Source organism: Arvicanthis niloticus, chromosome 13, assembly GCF_011762505.2.
Source record: "Arvicanthis niloticus isolate mArvNil1 chromosome 13, mArvNil1.pat.X, whole genome shotgun sequence".
NCBI classification, from domain to species: domain Eukaryota; kingdom Metazoa; phylum Chordata; class Mammalia; order Rodentia; family Muridae; genus Arvicanthis; species Arvicanthis niloticus.
Genome location: NC_047670.1, coordinates 71,441,253 through 71,453,731, shown reverse-complemented (window position 1 = coordinate 71,453,731; position 12,479 = coordinate 71,441,253). Strand labels below are relative to the sequence as shown.

Genomic DNA, 12,479 nt, shown 5'->3' with positions numbered 1-12,479 from the left:
GCACACAGTGGGGCCTCAACCAACTAACTGAAGCAGCTTATATTCTGTTTTTAGTTGTGTGTGTGCTTGAGTGTATGTGCATGCAGGCGTCCTTGAAGTCAAAAGAGGCATTGGATGTCCTGGAACTAAAGTCACAGGTGGTATGACCCACAGCAGATGCCAGTGCCAGGGACTGAACTGAGATCCTCTGAAAGAGCAGTAAGTGTTCCTCACTCCGGCCACTTCATAGTCACCCCTCCATATTCCAATTGCTTAAGTTCATTTCTTCTTAATTCTTTAAGATCTACACTGGGATTGCAGGTAATCATTGCTTCCTTTCATTTACGATCTTTCCCCCATGAAAACTAGTTTACATATCAGCAGGTAAAGCAAATACAGTTTTTTGAGGGCAAATTCTAGCAAACAGTCATGAGTTCTATACATAGGAGTAAGTCTCAGAGGAAGGGGTAGCTGTTTCACAGTTATCCTTGATACCCAAAGGAGCTGACGCCGGTACAGAAGACACTTCTGTTTCTGAGAGATGAGAGTTGACTCATTCAGGACTCGACCTTCTTAGGGATCAATCTCCTTAAGGCAGAAAACTAAACCATGGTAATGGGCTAAGATATCAACCTTCAGGACACGTGGTGACACCCGCTCCTCTCCCTCCTTCTCTTCTCTCCTTCTTCCTTCTTTTCTCCTGTCCTCCTCCTTACTCCCTCTCATCTTCCTGTTTCTTGAAGATGACCATCTTTCTGACGTACGGATCAGCCTACACAAAGCTTTGTTTCCTTTGGAAAACGAGAAGAACAACAAATCACCCTCCGTGTTATGGCAACGCTTGGTTCTACTAGCTTAATTGTGTCAGATTTGGTTCCTGACCTTTGAATAGAGAACAAGTGAGGACTGAGAGCCGTGGAGGCAGCTAGTGAGTCCTTGGTAGTTACTCCCCAGTGGGGATGACATCTTTCCCTGGAGAAAGGTGTGTGCTATGTGCTCTCTTCTTCTAGCCACTCCCCCCCCCCACCCCCCAGTGAGTCTTCAACCAGGACAGCTGGCATGCAGTGATGGCCATCTCACCAGCTTCCCTCTATTCTCTTGCCTCTCCTCAATCTATTCTCTATTGTTCATCTCCCAAGAAGTCAAGCACACCAGCTATGTGCTCATTAGGATTTGTGAACTTTTGAACACGACCACAGAGGTTCTCAGAGAGAAAAAACTGAATATTCCCAAATCGTCTCCTGGTAGGATTGTTTGTGCAGATATGCGGGTACAAGATATGTCTCCTCTAGAGGAAATGCTGATGTTAATTTTCTTTGTTCTTTGAAGGAAAACGTTTTTCAAATCATTCCAAAGACTATTCCATAAAGTGTTATGTTAATCAGAACAATGCTTGGGCTGTCATTTGTTGAATCCTCAGGTAAACAGGGGATTGGACCATGGGTCTTACCCATCTGGAACGATCACCAATCCCCCTCCCCCCTCTCGTGTGAAAGGCTCTAAACATCTCTATCCTCCTAGATTTCCTGCCCTTTCCAAACTTAAATTCATAGTCTTCTGTCTTTCTGACCCCAAAGCAGGATTGAGAATGTTTTCATTTGTGTTTATGTATGTGCTTGTGTGCACATGTATGTATTGTGTGCAGTGCATATTCACATATATCCCATACTTTTGAAAATTTATTCTTATTCTGCATAAACTTCATTTTTTTTCATGGAAATCTGTCAAAGGTTCCTTTCCCACGTGAACCTGTGGCTGTCTGAGCTGTCGCTTTAGGATGTTCTTTCTGAAGTCTTAGGAGGGCCCCTCAGAGGATGCCGAGAGCTGAAGGCTTTGCTTTTATTCAAAGACACTCATTGTTTCTGTTTGTTGAGACGTTGGGTCATCTGCCTGGCATATGCCAGATGACCCATAGAAAGTGTCCAGGGTATAGAGATGGCATCAGTTTAAACTCCAGCTTACCCTGGTTGGCCCTGGGACACACTTTGGGTTTAGGTGCTTCAGTCCCTCCCCTGGAAGTCCTCAGAGTTAGTGAGTCCTATGAATCTGCTCTTTGAGGCAGAGGCATCTGATAGCATTGGAGGAAGAGCTGTCTTGCAGCAGCAGATTTACGGAAGCAGAGTCAGGGGTCTGGAAAGATGGCTCAGTGGTCAAGAGTACTTGTTCTTTTTTTCCAGAGGTTTCAAGTGGTTCCCAGCACCCATGCCAGGTGCTCCCAAGGGTATGTAACTTCAATTCTGGAGGTTGAGGCAGGAGGATAATTGTGAGTTAAAGGCTAGCCTGGGAGGCACACACACACTTTCTCAACAGGCAGACAAGAAAGACACTGTCATCTGGCCTTGAAACTAAATGAGCATCAAGTATGTGAAAGAGAGCTGAGCCGCTCTCACACCTGATTAAACTCTACTGACTACACAGAGACCCCAGTGGGAAAGCCATCTTTTCTTCTAGTGTTAGAATTGAATTTAAATGTTGATACAAATGTAGACTCTCTCAGAGCCTGTGGATTTACTATTTTTTAAAAAAATCAAATTCTAAGAACAAGTTCTACAAACAGTAAGGCTTTTTTTTTTTTTTTAAAATATTTATTTATTTATTTTATGTATATGAGTACACTATAGCTGTCTTCAGACACACCAGAAGAGGGCATCAGATCCCATTGCAGATGGTTATGAGCCACCATGTGGTTGCTAGGAATTGAACTCAGGTCCTCTGGAAGAGCAGTCAATGCTCTTAACCTCTGAGCCATCTCTCCAGCTCCAAGGCTTTTTTTTTTTAAAGGACAACTTATCTATTCTAGTCACCATGTTACTTATACGTGAAGTCATTAAACTAATTTACCTACTTATGTTCCGATAAATATTAAGGCACATACGCTTTTAAAAATAGAAAGTCCGTGATTGCTTCGGCAGCACATATACTAAAATTGGAACGATACAGAGAAGATTAGCATGGCCTCTCTGCAAGGATGACACGCAAATTCGTGAAGCATTCCGTATTTTTATAGAAGCAGAGGGAAGGGGATGAGATAGGGAGTTCCTGGTTGGGGAGGGAGGGAGTGGGATAACATCTGAAATGTAAATAAGTAGAATTTGCAGTAAAAAAAAAAGAGCATAAAAAATAAAAGTAGAAAGTCATTAGTAATTGCAGTAATTACTTTGGTTACAGCACCAGTGGCACAATTTTTTTTTCTGCTTAGTTGTTTATTTCTTTATTACTTCCTCAGTGTGACATGGGGACACTTTGGTTCCCATCAGCTCTTTTCTTATTGTCAGCTGCCTGCCTCCTCAGATTTCACGAGCGGCTGACTCAGGCCGCTGCCGATCTTCCTGGAAATGTAGCTTCTGTGGACATGCCCGGTGCGGCTATTTTTATAAGACAAATCGGCCCACCAAGTCATGAGCGCTGACGTGGTTATTCCACACACGGAAAGTGAGTGGCGCGGAGGCGACAGGGAGGTGGCCTATGCTGCACTAGGGGCAGGCCGCTGGTCCGTGACTCCTAAGAAATAGAGCCATCGACCATGCAGCACTCTTGAGGAAACAGTGGGAAAGACTCTGATGCTGGGGATTGATTTGTTCTATAGTGGGGAAAGCCAGCACTAACGTTTTTTACGCATTGCTTTTTCCTTCGCTCCTTCATTTGTCCGTGCCAACCACTGAGCACTTCTAGAGAGCCGGGCTGACAGAGACACTCTGCAGTTCCAACCTGAAGAGAAGAACGGAACATGAACTTCCGGTGGGCAGACCTCCATTGCCCTGGAAGCTGTGTGCCTCCTGTTGTCCCAGGGCTCCGAGAACATTGTTTTCTGCAAAATGCTAGCCGACCTCACCATGCTTGCCAGGGCAGATGGTCAGAAGTGCAGCCCAAGTCCCTCTGACTGAACGATAGTCCGTCCATGGTCTGAACAGTTGATGGATCTGCATAGATAACCTTTGCATAGATACGGGGTCTTAAAGTGTTACAACGTAATTTTATTTGGATTTGGGAGAGTTAACAGTTTGACAAATATTTCCCCGTCTTTACCCTAAAATCAATCATCTCAGTAATCAAGTTCAGCCTGATAATCATCAGCTAAAAGGACAGTTAATGATTGGTGGGTCAGGAACAGCTCTGAAATTTTAAAGTCAGGGAATGTGGTGTATGAGGGAATTTTGCTGAAGGTGACCACCTCCTAGGATGTCACCTAGGAGGTGGCCTCCACACCTAGGCCTCTTTATTTTAAAAATATTTAAAATTAATTTAAATTTTAAAATACTAAAATTAAAATGATTTAAGTTAAAATTTAAAACTTAAATTTAAAAATATTTTAAATTAAAATTTAAAATATTTTAAAAAATTTACCGGAAATAAACACACCCCTCTTTTAAACCTTAACATCGCCGAGCTATATTAACATGAGTTACTAAGTCATACAAAACATATGCTGTCGACGCCAGACTTGGAAATGTGACACTAATTTGAACAGTTGATGCTTTGAGATATTTTCTAGTCAAGTGGGAAATGTGGAAAAGCAGGACCGCAATCTCGAATGAAATAAAGACAATTCACAAAGGTTCCTGTGGCCCTAGAGAGTCCACTTTCTTAGCTCTGGAGATGAATTTGGTGTGACAGCTATGGAATTGCATTAGCCAAGAAAGCCCAGGGGTTATGGGGGAAAAATCCTGAGGTTGGTGAGCTCTTTGAGCTAAAACAACAAAAGCATGCAGGTCGACTTATTATCCACCCATGACACCGGCCAGGAGAAGGTTGCTTATGGCTAAATACGGTCAGAGGAAAAGACTCCTATGGGCCTGACTCATTGCTTTCCCCCTCTCCATTCTCTCTAAGCATTCTGTTGAAATATAAAATCTGCTGCAGTTGTGGTAGTCTGGGACTGCCATCTGTCCACAGAGTTGAGCCCCTACAGATGTTAGTGGACAAGGAATGAACCATTGAAAACTTGCCCTATAGAAGAAGAGAGCGCAGGAGACGAGGGCTGGTTTTCTGGTTCACGGTGGCCCCTTCCTGTGGTGCCTGTATCCACGTGGTGGGAGGCTGGCTATGTCTCTGGTTCCTCTTCCCCATAACCCACGTCTATGTCCCATTCTCCTGCTCTCTTCTTCTTTGAGACAGATTCTTAGTGTTCAGCTCAGCTGACTTGGAGCTAATTATCTTCCTGCCTCAGCTAAACTCTGGGATTATAGTCCTGTGTCACAACGCCTGACCTTGGGCTCTCTCTCTCTCTCCCTCTTCCTCTCTCTCTGTACTCTCTGCATTTGAATGTGTGTGTGTGCATTCGAATACTGTATATATATATATATACATATATGTGTGTGTGTGTGTATGTTGTACGCTAGTGTGTGCAAACCACGTACATGCGTAGAGGCTAGAGAGACACCTGACTTCTGACCTATTCTCTTCGGATAAGATTCTCTCACTGAATCTGGGGCTGGATGGGTATACTGGTTTCTTTTTAAAGAGGGCTCTTCTCTCATGATGCAATCAACTTCTAACCGTTCACTAACCAGCATTCTATGAACTTAGAAATGCTACCTCATGCTAACAAAGTTAAAAAAATAAAAGACGGTGATACAAGAAACACAGGATGGCAATCTTGTAAGTTTTAAAGAGAATATGAATGTCAAGAAGAGCTCACACTGACGTCAATCTGACCAGAGCACAGTTCCTATTTACCCTGAGGCAAAGGAAAGTACAGGCAGAGCCAGTCATGTGATCGGAATGTGTAACCGGTGCTAGCAGCCTGCTGCAATGATCTGCTTAAGACACTCTGCACAAGTAGGATGGACAATCCACTCCTGGCCACTGCTTGCAAATGCATAACCCAGACTTCCATGGCCGACTAAACATGAGCATCAGAGAGAGAGATGCTGTCCCAAGGGAAGAGTTTGACAGAGCTTTGTAGTCAGGAGACAGGTACCATGGAGGACAGTGGGAGGCGTCCCCCCAGGGGATGAAAGAGCAGAAGGATTTCAAAGAGCAAACTAGGAAGGTTACAGAAATTACCTGTTAGTTAGGATTTTGTACAGAAACAGAATTGATAGAATGAGGATATACCGAAGAGAGTTTATCAGGTTGGCTGACATGATACGGTCGGATAGTCCAACAGTGGCTGCCCTGCACCCGTCAGGCTGACAACTTGGTAGTTGCTCCATCCACAAGGATGGATGCATCATCATTATCATCGTGATTGTCTTTGTCATGTTCGTTGTCATCATCATCATTGTCAGCAACTGTGGCAAAGGTGAACTCATTTGTTAGAGTGAAGACTAGCAAGACTACCAAAAGGAGCCATCTACTCAGTGTAGGTCTTCATACCTCAAATGACAACCAAGACAGTGCCCCACAGACATACCCACAGGACAGTGTCCCCACAGACATACCCACAGGACAGTGCCCCACAGACATACCCACAGGACAGTGTCCCCATAGGACAGTGTCCCCACAGGACAGTGTTCCACAGATATACCCACAGGACAGTGCTACACAGACATGCCCACAGGACAGTGTCCCACAGACATACCCACAGGACAGTGCTACACAGACATACCCACAGGACAGTGCCCCACAGGACAGTGTCCCCACAGGACAGTGTTCCACAGACATACCCACAGGACAGTGCTACACAGACATACCCACAGGACAGTGTCCCACAGATATACCCACAGGACAGTGCTACACAGACATACCCACAGGTCAATTTGATCTAAAGAATTCCTAGTTAAGGTTCTCCTTCTGGGTGATTGTGTCGAGTTGACAGTTACAAGTAACTAGCTTGGCTTGTTTTGTGACAATTATCACTGGTGTAAGCATTAGTGACAAGAATGACATCAGTCTAAGCTTGAAAGGCAGTTCCTGGCAGATAGCTGCATGGCCTCTCTGTAAGCACACAGTTCATTGTGAAAGCCTATGGTGGTCCTTGTGCATGCTCGTAGCATGGCAGTCTTCTCTTGTTGGGGGTTACATGTGTACAAGATGTCTTCCTTCACGAATCTTCCCTCCATTTTGTTTTTAGTTTCATCTAAGTGATGTAGAGTGAAAAATTATAAAAAAAAATTATAAAGGCCATTTTATGAAATATATGTAGATTCTTTGCCCTTAGACCTGGGCAGAAAAGTGCAGATTCCGGAACGAGGAACTGAAAATAAGATTTCAGGCCTTCACTTTCCCTGGGGCACATTCCGGGTAGAGGACATTATTCCCTGAATCAAAGCTCAGGCAGTAGGCCTGCCTATGGGTGGAAAAGGCCCAAGGCAGGAAGGCATTCCTGACCACAGATAAAAGATTCCAAGCCACCTAGGTGGGGCAGGAAGAAGTAAAGATAGTTAATCTGAAATAGTTGGTAATGGCAGGATAGGACACAATGACATGATAAAAACCGCTTTTTGGAGAAGAATGCAGGGTGATTTCCACATGACACTAACCATTCAGGGTATGTTTCCCTGGAATGTTTCACTATTCTTATGTTATGTATCCTTGGCAACCCCTCCCCACCTCCCCACTCCCCTGGTTTGTGGTTTTTCCCTTTAAAACCCTCCACGGACTGGATGTTGGGGTCGAACCCCACTCCTGCGTGAGTGCGTGGTGAGACTGATGGCTGCCAGGTTTCTTCCCTAATAAACCTCTGCTGATTGCATCCAGGTATGGTTTCTTGTGATCTTTGGGTGGTTGTGATTTCCTGAGACTTGAGGAAGGGTCTCCTGAGTATGGGGCTCTTCAGTGACTCTATTTTTATTCTGACAACTTTCAGTATTCTACTCTGATTTAGATATCATAGTTTAATTCTCTTAAAGAGCAATCTTCCTTCTCCTGTTTCCAGTTTTTGGTGTGTTGTGGGAAGTATTTAAAAAGACCTGCAAGTTCCTGAGCTACACCCAGCACTGGCAGGCCACATGGCCCCAGGGGATGTTCTCATCTCAGCAGACCCTCTGGCCTGGGGGCCCCAAGACTTCTCAACTAGCTAGTTTTCTTTGGCAGGATCTACCACGCCAGCCCTGTGCTTCAAATCCCCCACGACCTTTGTTTGTAGTGCACATCAGGCAAACCCACGCTTTACAGCAGTACCTTTCTTTCTTGAATCTAGCTGAGTTGCAAAGAGAAGAAAAACGCCACACAAACTTAGTTTAAAAAATATGATAACTCAATCTCTGGGCGCAACAACTAGAATCCTAATCTTGTAAAAGATATAAATCTAGTTCTTCCAGTGGCGAATCCTGGCAGATCCGCCATGAAACTGGGAAACACTAGTACCTACATCTTGCCCTGATCCAAAGTCCCTCTTTTCCTGCCCCCTCTCTCCCTCCATCCAACCTGATGTCCCTCCTACTCGCCCAGTGATTGGCTCCTTTATTCATTAGGTGATTGGTTCACAAGAAGTCACCTAAGTACGTGACTCACTCCTAGTCCAAAGCCCCTCCCTGGAGATCGGAATTAGTATTAAAATACAAACAGCACCAGGTCCATTCACAACATTGGTGACTATCTTATTATCTCCACAGGCAGTAAACAAGATGTGTGGGCTGAAGATATACAACACGAAGACAGGACTGTGGGATGCTCACACGCCACAACCAGAATTCAAGCAGCATCAAAGCCCCAAAGACTAGAGACATGGACCAACATGGTGGATGGCATGCCTGTGCTTGGTCCAGAAGTGATCTGATTGTGGAGGCAAATCCTGTGAGGAGGAGGAAGCCTTTACTTGGTTTCTCTGCGTTCCTCCTGTGACACGGTGAACACTACAGGCAGCTACTGAACTTGCCTGCTGCCATTACATTGCTGTGTAACCACAGCTACATGGGGTTGTTTGCACCCTTCCCTGGGCTTCTAGTACCTCTTCCTTGATGGGAACTGAAGCTAGGTGCTTAGATAAACGTAGTTAAATATTTCAAATCAGGATTCTCTTTCTTCTCAGCCCAAGAGCTGAAGTGGCTATTTATGTAGTTTTATAAATATATAAAAATTGTTTTAACATTCTGATCACACTATAGCCAACCTGGCAGGAGAGGAGACAGTTTAAAGAGATATGTGTGCCACATCAGACTATTGAAAAAAAAAATAGACCCAAGGAATTAACATTTACATTTCTGAGGAGTCTCATTCAGAGGGAGGCATTGTAAAAAATATTTAATCCCAATCCAAGATTTCTACCCCGCCTTTGATCATTTAGTTTCTGGATAAAAGACACACACACACACACACACACACACACACACACACACACACACACATACCCTTTATAATAAGCCTTTATCAGTACTAAAGCTGGGCAGATATCTATCCTCTATGCTATTAGAATCTATTTCCTAACAATAACTCTGAGTTATTACGTACTCTATTTCATATGGACTGCTCTTAAATCCAACTGGCCAGCCCTCAGGACCATGCTCTCTTGACTCTTAGCCCATAGCACCACTATCCTTTCTCCACCTTCTTCTCTCCCCTCCTGGTCTCCTCCAACCCCAAGGAACACCAAGCCCCACCCATCTCAATTCTGCCCAGTTATTGGAATCTCTATTCACCTTACCTTGGGGGCAAGGTCACATTGCAGCACGTGGGTCTGCGCACAGACTCTTTCATCTCGGGGGCAGCCACATCTTAGGGGCCTGCACTTAGCTTTATATACAGAACAACAGACCAAACCTCAACAGGGAAGGGAAAGGCTGACACCCTATGGCAACTAGGGGAGGAATTAGATGCCCAAAGTTCTGACCACTTGTCAGACTGACATTCAGGAGAGACTGAAGCTAAGGCAGTGATGGGCAGAGATGTCCCTGGACCTGAAAGTTGTAGCCATGGATTTCTCTCACTCACCATTAAACCCAGACGTCACTTCAGTTTCCTGAAGATGGAGCTGTTTGTTCCTCTCCCAGTGTGGCCATACTGAATAAATCTGTCTTTGCTTTCTTTTCACTGTTGCTTACTTGCTTATGTGTGTACTTACTGGAGTGCAAGCGCGCGCATGTACTCAGTCACACTAGCATGCACATATATGTGTGGCACCCAAGGAACAATACTGGGCTTTTTTTCCCTCAGTAGATCTGTATATATTTGTTTGTTTGTTCATTTGTTCTGAGACAGTCTCACTATCTAGTCCTGTAGCCTGAAACTTGCTATGGAAACTATGTGACTCTCAGAGATCCACCAACCTCTGCCTCCTAAGTGCTAGGATTAAAGCCCTGCATTTCCACATTGGGCTCTAAACTTTTTTTTCTGGTCCCTTGTTGAACCTGGAGCTCATCGGTGGCTCTCCTGGCTGTGCAGCAAACTGCCTCCTTATTCTTTATATGGGTCCTGGCATTGAATTCCGGTGCTCGTGTTTGCTTAGCATCCACTGTAGGGAGTGAGCCATCTATCTGATGGTCTATTGCCATTTTAACTGTTGCGTTTTGAGCAAGTTGCCAAATCTAGCTTGTTGGGGGCCAGAGCCCAGACTTTGAGTCCAGAATCTGTGTAACAATACTACCTCACTCCAAACTGGCAGACAGTTGATTAGAAGCTGTAGAAGAGATATTCTAGTCAATATAAATTAAAGCAAAAATAGCAAGTCTCTTTTCTTTAGACGTGCTGCAAGGGTTCTGGTGACAGTTTCAACCTTTCTTGGTGATTAGGGCAGTCTGTGTGCTTCTTCTTGCTTGAGGAAACATGATTCTAGTTCAACCTACCTGATGTCTTTAAGGCGAGCCATGGTGGGATGTGCTTGGAAACACTGAGGCCTTGTTTTCATATCTAGTCCCCGGTCTCTGGTTAGAGAAAGGGAGAAGTCATGCCTCAGGAACTTCCGTTCTGCAGGAACACATGGCGGACACGTTCTGGCAGCACCTGCCGACTGCTTCGGAGGAGCAGTCAGTAGTTTCTAAGTCCTGCCTTCTCAACACAAGCCGGCAAGGAAAACACAACAGGCCTTGTGCCTGAACCTGTCTTTACTATTTAAAACTTTAATCCACGAACACGTTCACTTCGAAGAGGACTACCTAGAATGTCCGCTGTTTTCACATTCTTGGTCCTGCAACTTTCCCAAGTGCAAGTTCTTAACTGTCTCTGGTCCTTCATTACTTACATCCTGTCAGCGTGGACATCTTTAACAGTTGGTTTGTTTGTTTGTTTTTAACCTGAAGGGCTCTTTTGTACAGTCTCCTTTTGATGTCAGCCAAATGTGTTACATAGTTTTAAAATGTAAACTGTATAGCATTTCATTGATATCCTACAATACTATTGCAACCAATACATTTAAAAATGTTTATTTGAAGGTTCAAACTAAAGAAACATAATTGGAAAACAAGAAAACCTTGACTGTTCTAGAAACCAACAGGAGCCTGTAATGGCTCTGTCCTATGCAGCAGCTGCTAGCTATGAGGTTTTAGATCACTGGGGTCCTTATGCTGGGCCTCAGGTTTGCTTCCAGAGGAGGAGGAGGAAGAGGAGGAAGAGGAAGAGAGGAAGAGAAAGGGGAAAAGGAGGAAAAAGAGGAGGAGGAAAAGGAGGAGGAGAAAAGGAGGAGAAGGAGGAAGACGAAAAGGAAGAAGAGGAAGAAAAGGAGAAGAAAGAGGAAGAAGAGAAGGAGAAAGAGGAAGAAGAGGAGGAGAAAGAGGAAAAGGAGGAGGAAGAGGAGGTAGAGGAAGAGAGGAAGAGAAAGGGGAAAAGGAGGAAAAAGAGGAGGAGGAAAAGGAGGAGGAGAAAAGGAGGAGAAGGAGGAAGACGAAAAGGAAGAAGAGGAAGAAAAGGAGAAGAAAGAGGAAGAAGAGAAGGAGAAAGAGGAAGAAGAGGAGGAGAAAGAGGAAAAGGAGGAGGAAGAGGAGGTAGAGGAGGAAAAGGAGAAAGAGGAGAAAGAAAAGGAGGAAGAGGATGAGGAAGAAGAGGGAAAGGAGAAGGAAGAAGAGGAAGAGGAAGAAGAGAAGGAGAAAGAGATGAAAGAGGAAGAGGAGGAGAAAACGAGGAGGAAGAGGAGGAAGAGGAAAAGGAGGAAGAGGAAGAAGAGGAAAAGGAGGAGGAAGAGGAGGAGGAAGTGGCAGCTTGACAAGTGTTTGAGCCACAGCCCAATCCATGAAGTCTAAGACCAGGCAGACTCCACTGCACACCACAGCCCCTCTACCTGTTGACCATGTCAAAACCATAGTCCACTTAACTATGAATTGGGGATAGCTGCAATACCTGTCCTACAGAATGGTTCTTTGTATCAGGTGCTAACCTGTTCCTTTTCCCTCCCCTTCCCTTCCTCCTCCTTTCTTCTTTCCCTACAATAGAATAGCTTCTTTTCCTCCATTAGAACAAACACTTACATAAAGCCAATAGCTAAATGCAGGTTTTCCTCAGCCTGAGGGACACCATGTAGGTCTTCCTTCATCTCATCCAAATAGATCATTCTTGATTTCTAACTCAGAAAAGACCCCAAATTTGACATGAAATAAACAAGCCGGATAAGATAACTTCTGGGACATGCCTGTTCTATGTTCACCTTACCATCTGAAGATGCAATACCAACGGCTGCTGTAGCCACCAGC

At 44.5% G+C, this 12,479-nt stretch overlaps 1 non-coding gene across 1 annotated transcript; it reads left to right on the top strand.

Moving 5' to 3' along the window:
* The first annotated feature begins 2,875 nt into the window (after positions 1–2,875).
* LOC117719455 (U6 spliceosomal RNA) lies at positions 2,876–2,982 on the top strand. Its single transcript, XR_004608179.1, has one exon. It is a non-coding gene; the product is annotated as a U6 spliceosomal RNA (small nuclear RNA).
* The last annotated feature ends 9,497 nt before the right edge of the window (positions 2,983–12,479 follow it).